The sequence below is a fragment of the Nannospalax galili genome, unplaced genomic scaffold, assembly GCF_000622305.1.
Source record: "Nannospalax galili isolate Female #2095 unplaced genomic scaffold, S.galili_v1.0 scaffold456, whole genome shotgun sequence".
Lineage (NCBI taxonomy): Eukaryota > Metazoa > Chordata > Mammalia > Rodentia > Spalacidae > Nannospalax > Nannospalax galili.
Genome location: NW_008337055.1, coordinates 629337 through 643529, shown reverse-complemented (window position 1 = coordinate 643529; position 14193 = coordinate 629337). Strand labels below are relative to the sequence as shown.

The window sequence follows — 14193 nt, the reverse complement described above, 5'->3', positions numbered from 1 at the left end:
CCACCCCCCCAGCATCCTACCCACCCAGCCTCCTACCCACCCAGCCTCCTATCTACCCCAACCTCCTACCCACCCAGCATCTGACCCACCCAACCTCCTACTCACCTAGCCTCCTGCGCACCAAACATCCTACCCACTCGGCCTCCAACCCACTCCAAGCTCCTACCCCCAGCCTCCTATTCACCCCAACCTCCAACCCACCCAGCCTCCTATCCACCCCAACCTCCTACCCACCTAGCATCCTACCCACCTAGCCTCCTACCCACCTAGCCTCCTACCCACCCAACCTCCTACCCACCCAGCGTCCTATCTATCCCAACGTCCTACCCACCCAGCATCCTACCCACTCAGCCTCCTATCCACCCCAACCTCCTACCCACCTAGCATCCTACCCACCTAGCCTCCTACCCACCTAGCCTCCTACCCACCCAACCTCCTACCCACCCAGCCTCCTATCTATCCCAACATCCTACCCACCCAGCATCCTACCCACTCAGCCTCCTATCCACCCCAACCTCCTACCCCCCTAGCATCCTCCCACCTAGCCTCCTACCCACCTAGCCTCCTACCCACCCAACCTCCTACCCACCCAGCCTCCTATCTATCCCAACGTCCTACCCACCCAGCATCCTACCCAGTCAGCCTCCTATCCACCCCAACCTCCTACCCACACAGCATCTGACCCACCCAACCTCCTACCCACCTAGCCTGCGTACCAAACATCCTACCCACTCAGCCTCCAACCCACTCCAAGCTCCTACCCACTCAGCCTCCAACCCACTCCAAGCTCCTACCCCCAGCCTCCTATCCACCCCAACCTCCAACCCACCCAGCCTCCTATCCACCCCAACCTCCTACCCACCCCAGCATCCTACCCACCCATCATCCTACACACTCAGCCTCCTGCCCACCCCAAGCTCCTACCCAGCCATCATCCTACTCTCCCAGCATCCTACCCACCCAGCCTCCTACCCACCCCAGCTACCAGCCAACTACTCGAGCACTACTATCATAGTGGCACTCGTTACCACTTTACCAAGAAGGAAAAGGGGACCAAGAACTTGGATTTCTCTCAGACATTGCTGTAGACTTAATACATTTACATCCTCAGCACCACACACACACACACACACACACACACACAAATTAAAATTTCAAGTGAGAAGCCAGGTGTTGTGGCTTGTGCTTTTAATCCCAGCACTCTAGAGGCCAAGGCAGGAGGATTGCCACAAGTTGGAGACCAGCTTGGGGTACATGAGACCTTGTTTCAAAGAAAGTAAAAAAGTCAATTGAACCAAACTTGAACAAGATGAAACTTTAATTTCTACCTATAAATCACACAAAACTAAAACACACTCCCTGGTCATGAACTACAATTAACTGCCAATCTATTTAGTGAGCTTTGGGTGGATGCGTTTTTCAAATTGGCAAATACTGTGTGGATTGTCCGTCAGGATCACAGTCGTTTACAACACATCAGGCTATTTGCCCTGATGGACACTAGGTGGCAGCCCAAAACAGAATACTTTTTTAAAGAGTTCAAATTTCTCTTGACCTAGTTAATTTTCCATCTTCAGCTGTGTTCATATTTTTCTATCCCTTTCAGTGCTCAGAAGTTGTTATCACCATTTAACAGATGACAGTTCTGAGACTCTGGGATTCTCAAGAACCAGGCATTCCACAGCAAGAAAGACCATGAGAAGTAAGTCACCAGGCTCTCCTATGAATGATCTAAAAATCCATATTGACTCATTCATTCACTGTACAAAGAATTCATCAGCAACTCCAATAAGCCTAGCCCCTACTGGGCTTAGAGAATAGGAAATAAGCAGTACCACTGTGTGCCTCCTGAGGGGCTGGAGGGCAGGGAGCTGGAAAAGGAAGGCGATGCTGGCTATGAAAAAGAGATCTCGGTGGAAAGGAAAGGGAAAGATGGTTCACTTTACCTGTCAGCAGCAGTCAAAAATAGAGCCTTAGCTTAAGATATTAAGTTACTTTTATGTTTAAAATAAAATGCCCACAAAGAAGAGGATGGCAGGATACTGCCATTCAAAGATGGTAAAGGGGCAGAAGGGAAAGGTTGGGGAATTTAAGACGCACTGGAAGGGAAAGGAGCCCTTGTCCTGGTGCCTGGTTCACAGCTGAGGGTCAGCTCAGTTAGCTGCATTGGCTGTGTAGGTCACCTACACAAGAGACAGCATTCCTTTTACATAAAGATGTTTCAAATAGGAGTATTAAAACAGCAACACAGCATGCTTAAGGCCAAGTATACATCCTTCAATAGAGCAATAGAGCTCCCCCCCCACCCCCCGCAAACCTGGAACTTTCTGGGACCCTCACAAACAAAATTATAAATTTTGCTGACAGTCTTAACTACTTTGTGTAATCTTTGTGACCTGTGGGTTTTATCCTATCAGCTGTGCTCCCCCCCCCGCCCGCAGTACACTGAAGGACCCACTCTGTGATCTAAGTTTTTTAGTGATCCTTGAGACTTAGCTTTGGAAGCCACCAAAATCATGTACATGTAAAGACACAAGCACTGCTCTCCTGAGACCAGTTACACGCTGAGTATATATTTGGCCTCCTGCGTGTCTCCCTTCATTAGCCTTGTACATAAATCTATTCTAAAAACCTCATCTTGTTAAGCTTCAACTCTGCCTTGAACAGACTTCTGAAATTCTTTTCTGCAGCACAGTTAAGAATCCTAGCTTTGGGGCTGGGGAGATGGCTCAGAGGTTAAGAGTAGTGACTCTTCTTGCAGAGGACCTGGGTTCAATTCCCAGCAACCACAACCATCTATAACTCCAGTTCCAGGGGATCTGATGCCCTCTTTTGTCCTCCTCCGGCATTGCATGATATGGGCGGACAACACACAAGCAAGCATTGCATAATATGGGCGGACTTAACACACAAGCAGGCATGACACTCACACATAAAAGAGAATCCTGGCTTCACCTGAGTAGCCCCCTGGCTCTAATTCATAATTAAGGTCTATCAATAAAAGTAATAATAAATGTATTAGCCACATGTGCCGATAGCAGATTTAGAGGGCTTGTAACCGTACTGTATGCTCAAGATCAACGGAACACCTTGATCGCAACCCTCCTTCTCCTAGACACACATACTCCTGACAAAACCCCCCAAACCAGACTAAGTGTAGGTTGTATAGAAGTCCAACTGAAGAGGCACACCTCTACTCTTCTGTCATTTCTGAAATGAATAGCATAAACTAATTAGTTAAAGTATTCAAGCCGGGCATTATGGTTCATGTCTGTAGTCCCAGCACTCAGGAGTCTGAGGCAGGAGGCCTGTCTAAATAAGTAAGTAGATAAATAAACAAAAACAAAAGAGCAAAACAAAAAATCCAATTATTAGTAGGCAATTCGAAAGAGCTTTAGATAAAAATTGGACAGGAATGTTGTTTTTAACATTTAAGTTGTCTGAGGGTGGGGTGGAGGATTGCTGAGAAATAACAGTAAACACAGGGTCCCTGTGTCTTCCTGAGTTCCCTGACCCCCGGCTTTTGCAATGCGGGATGTTTGCACTGGTAGACACTACTTGTAACTCCAGATTAAATCTTAGTCTGGGACATGGTTGCAGATCATGCTGCCTGGTTAATAACTGACTATTACTCAGCAAAGTTTCAAACTTTTCCACATTCAGAATGTTTTGATGACAAAGCTGAATGTTACCCACACTGACCAAGGTGGAGCTGAGACACTGAAGTGAGAGCCTTACTCAGTCAAGCACTTAAATTCAGTTCCTAGGACCTTTGAGATCAGCATATTCCTTTAAAAAAAAAAAAAAAAGAAAAAAGAAAAAAAAGAGGTGTTTACAGGGTCTCCCTCTGTCAGAGAGAAAAGTACAACACAATTATTTTATTTGGCAGCTGAAGCTGGACTAGAACTATGTAACCCAGGTGCCCCCAACTCATCACAGTCTTCCTGCCTCGCCATCCAAAAGTTGGAATTGCACGCATGAGCCACCACACCTGGTTCAAAGTCCTTTGGAAGAACAAACCGACACGTGGACAGGAGACTTTCACTTCTGCTATTAAACAGGAGAAATAATCCCTGGAGTAGCACTTCGGTTTCCAGTGTGGGGGGAAGATGTGGCAAAGGGGTGTGGTAACGCTTTATGTCTGTTAGCTTAGGGTAGAGGCTAAAGGAGGAAATGACCGACTTCACCAAATAACCAGGCTAGAAACTACTGCATGGGGAAGTCACTCCAGCTGCATGTAAAATGGGAATAAAGAATGAGAGACTGGGAACTCAAAGACCTGCAGAATTTGAGTATGTGTTACTGGTCTCTGTGCTTCACTTTAACAATGAGATTATCACAGTCTAGGCACATTATAAAACAATACCGAACCATCACTGGATGGAGAGCAGCAGCCTCAGGTAAGTCAGGCATGGTGACAAGGGCCTGTCACCCAGCTGCTCAGGACACACAAGGAGGCATAACTGCAGCTTCAAGACCTGCCTGGGCTACAGAGCAAGTCTAAGGGCATCCTGGGCAACTTAGCCAGACTGTGTCATATTAAAAGTAAGAAAAGGGCTGGGGGAACAGCTCCTCGTAGAGCCCTTGCCTAGCACAATCATGCAACAAGGTTTAATTTGCAATACTAGAGAGGAAAATAAATAAATAAATAAAACTAAGCAGTGTACGTGGTGAATGGAAAAGAAATGGTGTATTAAGGTGAACTAATAAACGCCACTTAACCTTAATTAGACGTCAGGCACTGTCAGTTTTTAATTTCTTTCAGTTTAATTTTAAATATTATCCTATGAAATAACTATTGTTCATCTCTTTATAAATAAGCAGGGTGAGGTTCCGAGTGTGATGTTTATTATCACACCAGCATCATAATCACCGCCCAACAAGAGACTGACTCTTAAATTTTTAACACCCGGCCTGAACTGGGGGGATGCTAGCTCCCCTAGCATCTGTTAGAACCGGCTGTCTCCCAGGACTGTGCCATTGGATCTCTTTTGGCCCCTCAGCCTGTGGGGATGGAGCTATGTCCTCACCCTGTACCATGGAACTGTTCCTGGAGCCCCATTTCTCTCACTGTGACCCCTAATCAGGCCACACCCAAAGTGGTTTCTCCACTTGTACTTCTTTGGGGAAGTACAAGTTCAAATTCAGCTCCACCCTTAATCCCTACAAACCATCTGGCCTTTTCATCCTGATTTCAGGTTCATCCACGGTCACTGGTCCTTCCCACCTCCACCAGTTCAGAAGGAGATGAGTGGGTGTGCTGTGTAGAGGTGTGCTACGTGCAAATTCTCAAGCACACCCACGTTGAATCCTTATCTTTTGGGGTGGTGTAACAAACTAAGGTTGCCAAGGAGACGCCCTGCTCATCAGACCCAAGAACACATGTTTTAGGTGGACTCATTAAGTCATTAGATCAAATTATGCCTATTAATAAAATTCATTCCCACGGTTCCCTTGTCTTTCTTATAAATGAAGAAGGATGTCCATGGGGTGGTGATGGACTAATCACTAGTCCTGGGCTAGTCACAGCTGGTGTGCTGGAATGTCGGAGTGAGTCTGCAGGACGTCCTCTTGGGTCTCTGGAGAAGGAGGCACCGACAGAGCATCGGAGAGGGCACACAGGACCTGATAGCTAGTCACGTGGTGAGTTCAGGACACATCTCTCTTGTCAAGGTGTCGTTTTCTGGCATGGTTTTACCAGTCACGCTGGGATCCAAGGAGGCCTGGAAGAGAAAACACATGTGTGGAGCTTCAGTTCCAATTAATGAGAGAAACTGGATCCAGCCATTAATTAAATTTTAACATAGTTTATGTGAAACTGAAATGGTGTGGCTGACTCCATGTCATCCTAGCTGACTGCGCTGCCCAGCCACTTGCACTGTGGCCAGCCAGCCTTGAAGGCTGCACCCAGAGTTTCAGGGGGTACTTTGTTCCCACAATGCTGGGGAACTTCCAGCTAGCCAGGTAGCACGTCCTCCCTCCCAGCTACTTCTGCATCTCCATGGAGCCCATTGTTTCTGCATTCTGAGAAATTTGTTTTCCTGACTGAAACCTTTTGTTAACTGAGAACCGCTTTGTGGACTGCCCTGCCCCCATCCCTTGTAACCATGGATCTGATGTAACTATGGTTATTGACTTTGCCCCTGGCATGATGTAATTACGGTTTTAAGCTTTATAAAACCTGCCCTGCTTCTCCTTGGGGTAGAGAGCTCTTTTGATCATTAGCCCCCTCTCTGACCACCAGCCTAATTCAACCATCACTTTATGGTGTTTCCTCTGAGCCTCCCACTCCATATTACAAACAGCATGGGTTTTAATAAAACTTGTTTTTAAGGATGCTTTTCTAGCAGATGGTAGGGGGAAAAATGGAAAGGAACAATTTTAAAAATTTAAAGTATAAGGATTTTCTTTTTAAAGATGCAAACTATAATTTCTTCCTGGGCAGTTCATCCCTAAGTCTCCCTTTTTTGTTTATAAATTGGATTTTTGGATAATTAATGAGTACAGTTATGACTTGTACTGGGGGTAATGAAGGTACTGTCACAAGACATGAACGTCCCAAAACTGATGAAAAGAGATAAAAGTTTTAGTCACACAGGCATGATGACTGTTTGATCTGACTTGCATTTTAAACTACTTGAGCAGATTTCTGTGTTCAAGTAACAGCAAAATAAAATCTTTAAAAGTTATTAACATATATGAACTAATTTCAAAACGACCAAGGAAATATATGTAATATACTTTCATTTGGCAAATTTCATTAGGACAAACACCTCAGATTTGACTTCCCTCCACATGATGATGCCTGCTGATTGGCAGTCAGGACAGGATTGTGTAATTTGTTGAACTTAGCTGTGATAATTGAAAGGACAGCTAGAGAGTTAAGATAATTTCCTTCTGTGGAGGACAGGTAATTCTGTATGCCATCAAATGTTTGAAACAAAACAGAATGAGTTTGTCCTTGAAGGAGGTTTTAAATAGAGGTAAATATTGATAACCATATAGTATGAATAGGTTAGTAAGTTGAAAAGTTATTAGGGAATTGTTTGAAAACAGAAATGGCAACTAAAAGTTTTTCCCATGGGTGGTGTTTGCTCACAGGGAGCCCTTAAAAACCAGAAAGAATTATCTTTTTTGTGGTCTATAAGAGAAAGTTGAAATTATTTGGACATGGAAGGAAAAATGATATTAAGATCTTATCCAGTAAACAGAATGGATTTCAATCAGCCCTGTTGATGAGTAAGAATATTTCTTTGTTGACTAGTCAGGGGCTGTTTTTCGTTTAGGTGTTCTTGGCAGAAATAACCATTCTAAAATTCTTAAACCAGGAGTTGAATGTCCAGGCATTTCTGCAAAGGACAAAGGAGTTTTAAGAAACAAATAGATAACTTTAGTCATATATGAAAAAATTGTTTTTGTTTTAAAATCATCTTCTAGCTGTAATAGAAGAGTTAGGGAGGGACCACAGCGTGGCAGAGGGCAATTTTAAATTTCCTTTAAGAGAAGCAAAGATGTGAGGGATCGTTGAAGTGAACCAGAATCCTCAAAATTGTTTGAAGAATTTAATGTTACCTTTTGGGGAACATCATGAGGCTTAATAAAAAGATTAGTGACAAAATATCCAAGATAGTTAATAAACAGCCAAATTTCATCTGGTGCTAGCTGCAAATAAATGCTTTTGATGAAGCTTGTAAATCTTTCAAAACAAATTTATACCTTTAATGAAACATGTATTAGGAAAAGTTTTCTAATAAAGTATATTGTGTCATATACCCAATATTGACAGAAGGTTGTAAGGTCCTCCTCAGCTACAAGCAAGTTTGAAAGCTGGCTTCCCCTATATAAGACCTGGACTCAAGAAAAGAAAGTAAAAAATGAAATAAAGATTTAGAACAGCCTCTTGTACTAGAAGGAAATCAGTAGACTAGCAGAGGGTTCATAGTTCCAAATTGAGCAAGAGGGCACCCAGGACAAGGCTGGACATGGCCAGTAAAGCCCTGGATGTTTACATAGGATGATTCGCCCCAGATTTCACTGGGGACACATATGGCAAGGTCTGGACACATTTTGGATTGTCATAACTAAGATGTGCTACTGGATTTAGTATGTAGAGGGCAGGGACATGGCTCAGCACTGCAATGTCCAGGGAAGCACTTCCCTACAATTGTCTGGCTCCACCTACCAACTGTGCTGAGACAGAGCCATTTGCAGAGAGTTGGGAGTTGACTGTGTGTACATTGTGTTCAGCACAGGAGAAAGAATACAGAAAAGGAAAGAAGAAGCTAGGTGGTTAGCTTGAGGCAGACGTTCAGAAAGCAAGCCATGAGAAGAAGAACCAAGGGATGTACAGATGGGGGGGTGCAGGGAGAGGAGAGAGAGAGAGAGAGAGAGAGAGAGAGAGAGAGAGGGGAGAGGGGAGAGAAAGAGGCAGGGGGATGTGAGAGAAGAACTAAGAGAAACCACATCGCCTCTGTTAATTCACGAGAACGTTATTTCACTGCCGGACCAATTAGAATCAAAGATCCAGTCACCTCTGTCTCTGTTGAGTCAGGAGTTATTTTAGTATGATTTCCAGCCCTCTAAGAAGCTGGGTCCTAGCTATGGGATCACAGGATGCCTGTGGTCTTGGTCCACGGTCTCACTAAGCAGAAATCTTTGCTTCGGTGGCTCTGCGAAGGGTCTTCCACTATCCTGAGACGGGTGAGTAACTTCCCTTGGCCTCCCTTTCCAGCAGGGCAACACCCAGATCTTCCTCTTTGTGAGTAACTTGTGGTCAGGCACTTCCTGGTAAAAGCAGAGATGAACAGGGCCAGTTTAGATCTGTGTTGAGCGGAAGACTACTGAGGGCTGTCCATCTTTGAAGTGATCTGTCAGCAAAGAAAACAATTTACCACTTCTGTGTGTGCACGAAACGGTATACATATGCTTTAAATTATGGGATGTACAACCTGGCCACGTGCAGATCATCCAGTCATAGTCCACCTGGGACTTAGCTCCTCCTTCTGCCTAAACTCATACCAAGAGCCCTGGACAAGAACTGGGAGATCTGGAGGCATCTTGTTGGCACTGGCCAGTGGACTGCACTCTGTGCTTTTAGTTTTCTTTCAATAAATCTACATTCTCGCTGTGCTCTTTGTCATGTCCAAGCTGTTGTTTGAAACAGAAAGAACCTGTCATGGTTCACCCTGAGACAAGCTCTGTAACAAGCCTTCTGTGTTTCTACGACCCATCTTTGAGAACTCATTTCTGAAGAATACCTTTGTAGTCAGGGTTCACACACACACACACACACACAGAGTTTATTCATTAGCTTACCTCAAAGTTGTAAGGACAGTTGTAATTGTGCCCAAGAGGCTGAGAATCCAGCAGTTGCTTTGTCCTTAAGGCTGTGTGGGTGCCTCAACAGCTGGAGAAGTCCCACAGAGGTGAGGCCTTACACTAGAGAGCCTCAGTAATTGCTCAGTCCATAGGTCTGGGTGCCTCAGCCATTCCAATCTGGCACCCAAAACCTGGAGGGATCCTGGAGAGACACCAGTCATCAGTGAATGAAGGAAGTTTGGAAACAAGGAATTGGCAACAGGGTACCAGAAGGTGCCATACACATTTGGGGTAGATCTTCCCATACCAACCAAGGCAATCAGAACAGTTCTCTAGTTGAGGCTCCCCAGGTGAGTGGTTCACGGCAAGTCACCATTAAAATCAACCATCACAATTTCTGCTTAGCCTCTTCTTCCTTTCACATTCTTTACATACCACAGCTCAGTCAAAAACTGTACTGAGACCAAGGCCCTTGCATATGTGAACAAACAACTCTCTGAAATGTCACCTTGGGTGCTAGGGCACTTGAACCTGGGGTCTACAGAGGCTCCAAAAGATTCCAAACCTGGGCAGACGTTGTAGAATGGGAAGCCCTTGGAAGGTCACACTGATATAGATTGCCTGGCTAGTGGGAGATGAGCCCTGAAATTAAATGGAATTAAAATCCAGAAGACAGGAACCTCTCTGTCCCCAGTTTTCAGGAGCCTGTCCAAGTCTCAGAACCTCATGCAGGGTCACCAAGTGTGGGGTTGCTCCCTCTCCTCATGGGTCGTTGGCCACCAGTCCACGAGGAAAAAGAGAGCAAAAGCAACGAGCAGGGTCAGGACAGCCAGTGAGCACTGACAGAAGAAAGCCCTTCCGCGGAGGCAAGTTCAATGATGCAAACGGCTCCAGACTCAGTGAAACAGCTCCAGATTCAATGAAACAGCTCCGTTTATTCAGTTGGAGAACTAGGGAAAATATAGCATGGAGGCAGTAGCCAAAGCCTCAGCCGATAGGTGCTCATAGTATGCTTTATTTACATGTGGCAGTGGGCTCCTATCATCTGACTACCAGGCAATGCCTAATTATCATATAGAAAAATCCTGGGGGTAGTTTTTACTCCAGGTAACTATGCCAAAGGTCATGTTCCAAATAAGGTCAGGCATCTGTGCTTGGTGGCACTTTCCAGGTAAGTCAGGAAGAGAGCAGGGGGCCCCCTGCTGAGAAGGGGAGTCCTTCCATATGGCACCCAGCCCCTTAGAGCTATCCAGACATGGAGGACTACAACCCTAGCAGCAGGGGTCCCCAACAACCAAGGGCTTCTGTGATGGATGATGGTAGTTCCTCTCTGCCCAAATGTGATGTTGCAGAACAGGATGAGAGGGAGTTTTTCTGGCCTGAAACAATGTTCCTCTTGGGCCTTGGCACATCAGGGTCTTGTCTTCTATGACAGCTCTGACTGAGCTCTCCGAGGATGACAGTTCTGTAGTCTTTTGGATTATGAGAACAACTATCTCCCATTCCATCCTGACTCATCAACTACTGACATCCTTGAGGATCAGAGGTGGTGCAGACTGGCACAGTGCCAGGCCTTTGCCAGTGGTAACTGGGAGCAACGTTTTCAGAAGTACCAGTGGTCTGGGAAGAAGCTTCTGTTGTGATGAAATAAAATAACTGTCCCCTTCCATGGAATCACTAAGAACCTCAGCCCTCTAACCTTTTCACCTCCATCTTTTGGTTAGAGAACCCATATCCATTAGAACCTCAGTAAGGCTCAGTACATAGACACGCAGTTTGGTGGTAGCTGCGACCTAGTTCTGTCAGAGCAGGGACTGGCTTAGAAGCACTGGGGTAGACGGTGACTGAGGAAAGGATGTGTAATGCGTGTTATGGGTGTGCGGGGATCTCGGGGCGCCAGCTGCTGGGCGTGGCGCCGGTATCCCGCAGGCCGCTGGGGTGCAGCGGGTCACGCACCACGTTGCTGGGGTGTGCGCGTGTCCTGCACCACGTTGCTGTGGGTCTCTGCGACTACTGGGTGCTGGCAACTCTACTGATCGCTGTGCTCCCAGGCGGGTTCCATCCCAATCTACTGTGCACTCCCTCTGGGTTCGAGATCCATCAGCTGCCGGGTCACGAGGGGAGGTGCAGGATGGTGAAAGCAGAGTCTTTGTGAGTCGTTGCTTACGAAGGGACAGCTCCCTCTGGGAAGATGCAGGGTTCAGTAATACAGCTTCAGACACAGCTTCTGATGCAACTGCAACTCCGATTTATTAAGGGGAAACCAGGATATTTATACTGTGGGGGCAGTGGCAAAAGCCTTAGTGGATAGGTGCTTTTAGGATGCCCCATTTACATGTGGTTGTGGGCTTCCACCAGGCTGCCAGACATTGCCTGATTATCACACAGGAAAACCTGGCAGTTTCATGCGGGAGGACATGTATCTGTGACGGCTACTTCAAAGATGAGTCAGGAAAAGAGTGGGAAGGCGCCCTGCTGATAAAAGGAGTCTCTGCATTGAACGCCGAGCCCCGTGGGCTATCCAGACATGGAGAGACTGCTACTTTACACAACAGGGGTCCCCAACACGTGTGACAGGAATGAAGACATTCTAAAGAGACACTTGCACTTCTTCCATCAGCCCCTCAGATTACTGAAACACTAGACCTAAGAAACTGGGATTTCCCCAGGAGCCTCACACTAGGAGAAGGGAAAGGCTGGAGCCTCATGGCAGCTGAAGGAGGAACTTGACTCCCTAGAAGAGATTTCACACAGCCTGACAACTTCAGACTACCTTTCAGGATAGAATGGAGGCAAGGCAGGCAGGACCACACCTTGACCAAGAATGCCTAATTTTGCATACCTCCTGCCCCTATTTAACCAAAACCTCATGCTAGTACCCCAAAGATAGACTTGAGTGAGGGGGCAAGCCACTGGACCCCTTTATTCATTCCTCTTCCCAATGTGGCCACAATGAACAAATCTCCTTCTTGTATTTTTTCACCATCACTTGTCTCTAACTGAGATATTGAAGGTAGGTGATAGAGCCTTGCTTGTTAGGGCTGCCAGGCCCATTTTCTGGCCTTAACAACTCTGGTGACATCCTCACCAAAGTCACACGAGCCTGCACTAAGAACCTGAATTGTGTTTTATTTATATTGTGAACACTGACAGCTGGATTGGATTCATCTTTTAAACTGGATATGGTACCTATTTCCTGATCAGAAATTCAACATAAAAAACCAAATTACACTTTAGTTTCCCACAGATAAGGTGGAAAGTCAGAACCAGACATGTTATAATTTATTCTGTGTATCTCTTCACTAAGGCAGGCTGTGGTTCTAACTCACGCTTGGAATTTAACTTGCCCTTTGGGGACCAAGGCACCTGCTCTCATTCCTGGCAGTTTACAATGCTCCTAACTCCTTCAAGGACATTCCCTGAACACACTCTGCTCAGTCTGTTTCCTGGTAAGTGCTGCCCTGCTGACTTGCAAACAGCTGTTTCTCAATGTGTAGTCACATAGTGACTTGGGGTGGGGGGAAAGAAGTCCCTGGTGTTTCTTTAAAAATTATTATTACATTTATTTACTTGTGGGAGCATGCACATGCCATGACACATATGTGGAGATCAGAGGACAACTTGCAGGAGTTCTCTATTTCCATACTGTGGGTCCCAGGGATCAAATTCAAGTCATCAGGCTTAGCGACAAGCACCTTTATCCATTGGACCAGCTTCCAAGCTAGTAGGATCTCTTTTTAGAAGAGCAATAATTTTTTCATGATAGCTTCCTCTTTCAGATCCATCAGATATCTGTCTCCCAGTAGCCCCATCTCCAAATCCCATCACATTACTAGTTTTATTAAATATATTTTGTGATAGAGTTCAGTCTATGATACCTACTATGTTAGTTTTCTAGAACTGTGATGAAAGAGAAACTCAGCCTTATGGCTTACATCACAGATATGTGTTGTCTCAAAATTCTGGAGGCTCAAAGCCTAAAATCAAGGTGCCCTTGGGATTCCTTGCTTCTGAGGGTTCTGAAGGAAAGAAAATTTGATTCTAGCCCTCTTTTCCAGCTCTGGCAGCCACGGGCATGCCTTGGCTTGAATGGGCCTTCATCCTGTGTCTACCCATATTTTCTGTCTAGACATTTTCCCTTTTTCCAAAGATATAAGTGTTGGACAAACAAGCCATACCAATTATCTCCTCTTCTCTTGATCATCTTTCCAAATTTGGTCACATTCATAGATATGGGCTTTAGGGCTCCAACCACATTTGGAGGGGAACATACTAGAACACTTACTGTTCTGTGATGATTTCCTCAGATGCGAAGAAGCACATAGAACACCAAATAAACAGGATCAGAAAAGAAACTCCCAATGACATATAGTAAAAACACAAAATGTACAGAACAAAGAGAGAATACTGAAAGCAGCAAAAGAAAAACAATAAGTCACATACAAAGGAAAGCCCATCAGAACTACAGCTGACTTATCAATGCAAACTATGAAAGCCAGAAGAGCCTGGGCCAAGGTATTTCCAGTTCTAAATGACAATAGATGCCAGCCCAGAATACTTTACCCAGCAAAAATGTCTACTATAGTTGAAGGGGAAAGAAAAATCTTCTATGACATGAAAAGCCTGAAAGAATTCATGTCCACAAAACCAGCCCTTCAAAGAATACTTGAAGCAATACAGAGAACGGAGAGAGAAACAACTATACCCCAGGGGCAACATAAGAAAATAAATAAAGGTATAATGGGGGAAACACAAAATTAGAGAACACAAACAGCAATCAATATGACAGCAACCAATGCACATCTTTCAATAATAACCTTAAATAGCAATGGACTGAAGTCCCCAGTCAAAAGACACAGGCTAAGGGAATGGATT

At 45.3% G+C, this 14193-nt stretch overlaps 1 protein-coding gene across 2 annotated transcripts in view; it reads left to right on the top strand.

Annotated features, from left to right (window-relative positions):
• Positions 1-14193, top strand: part of LOC103733126 (histone H2B type 1-A) — a 352787-nt gene that overhangs the window by 228319 nt on the left and 110275 nt on the right. The gene's annotated exons all lie outside the window — the stretch shown is intronic.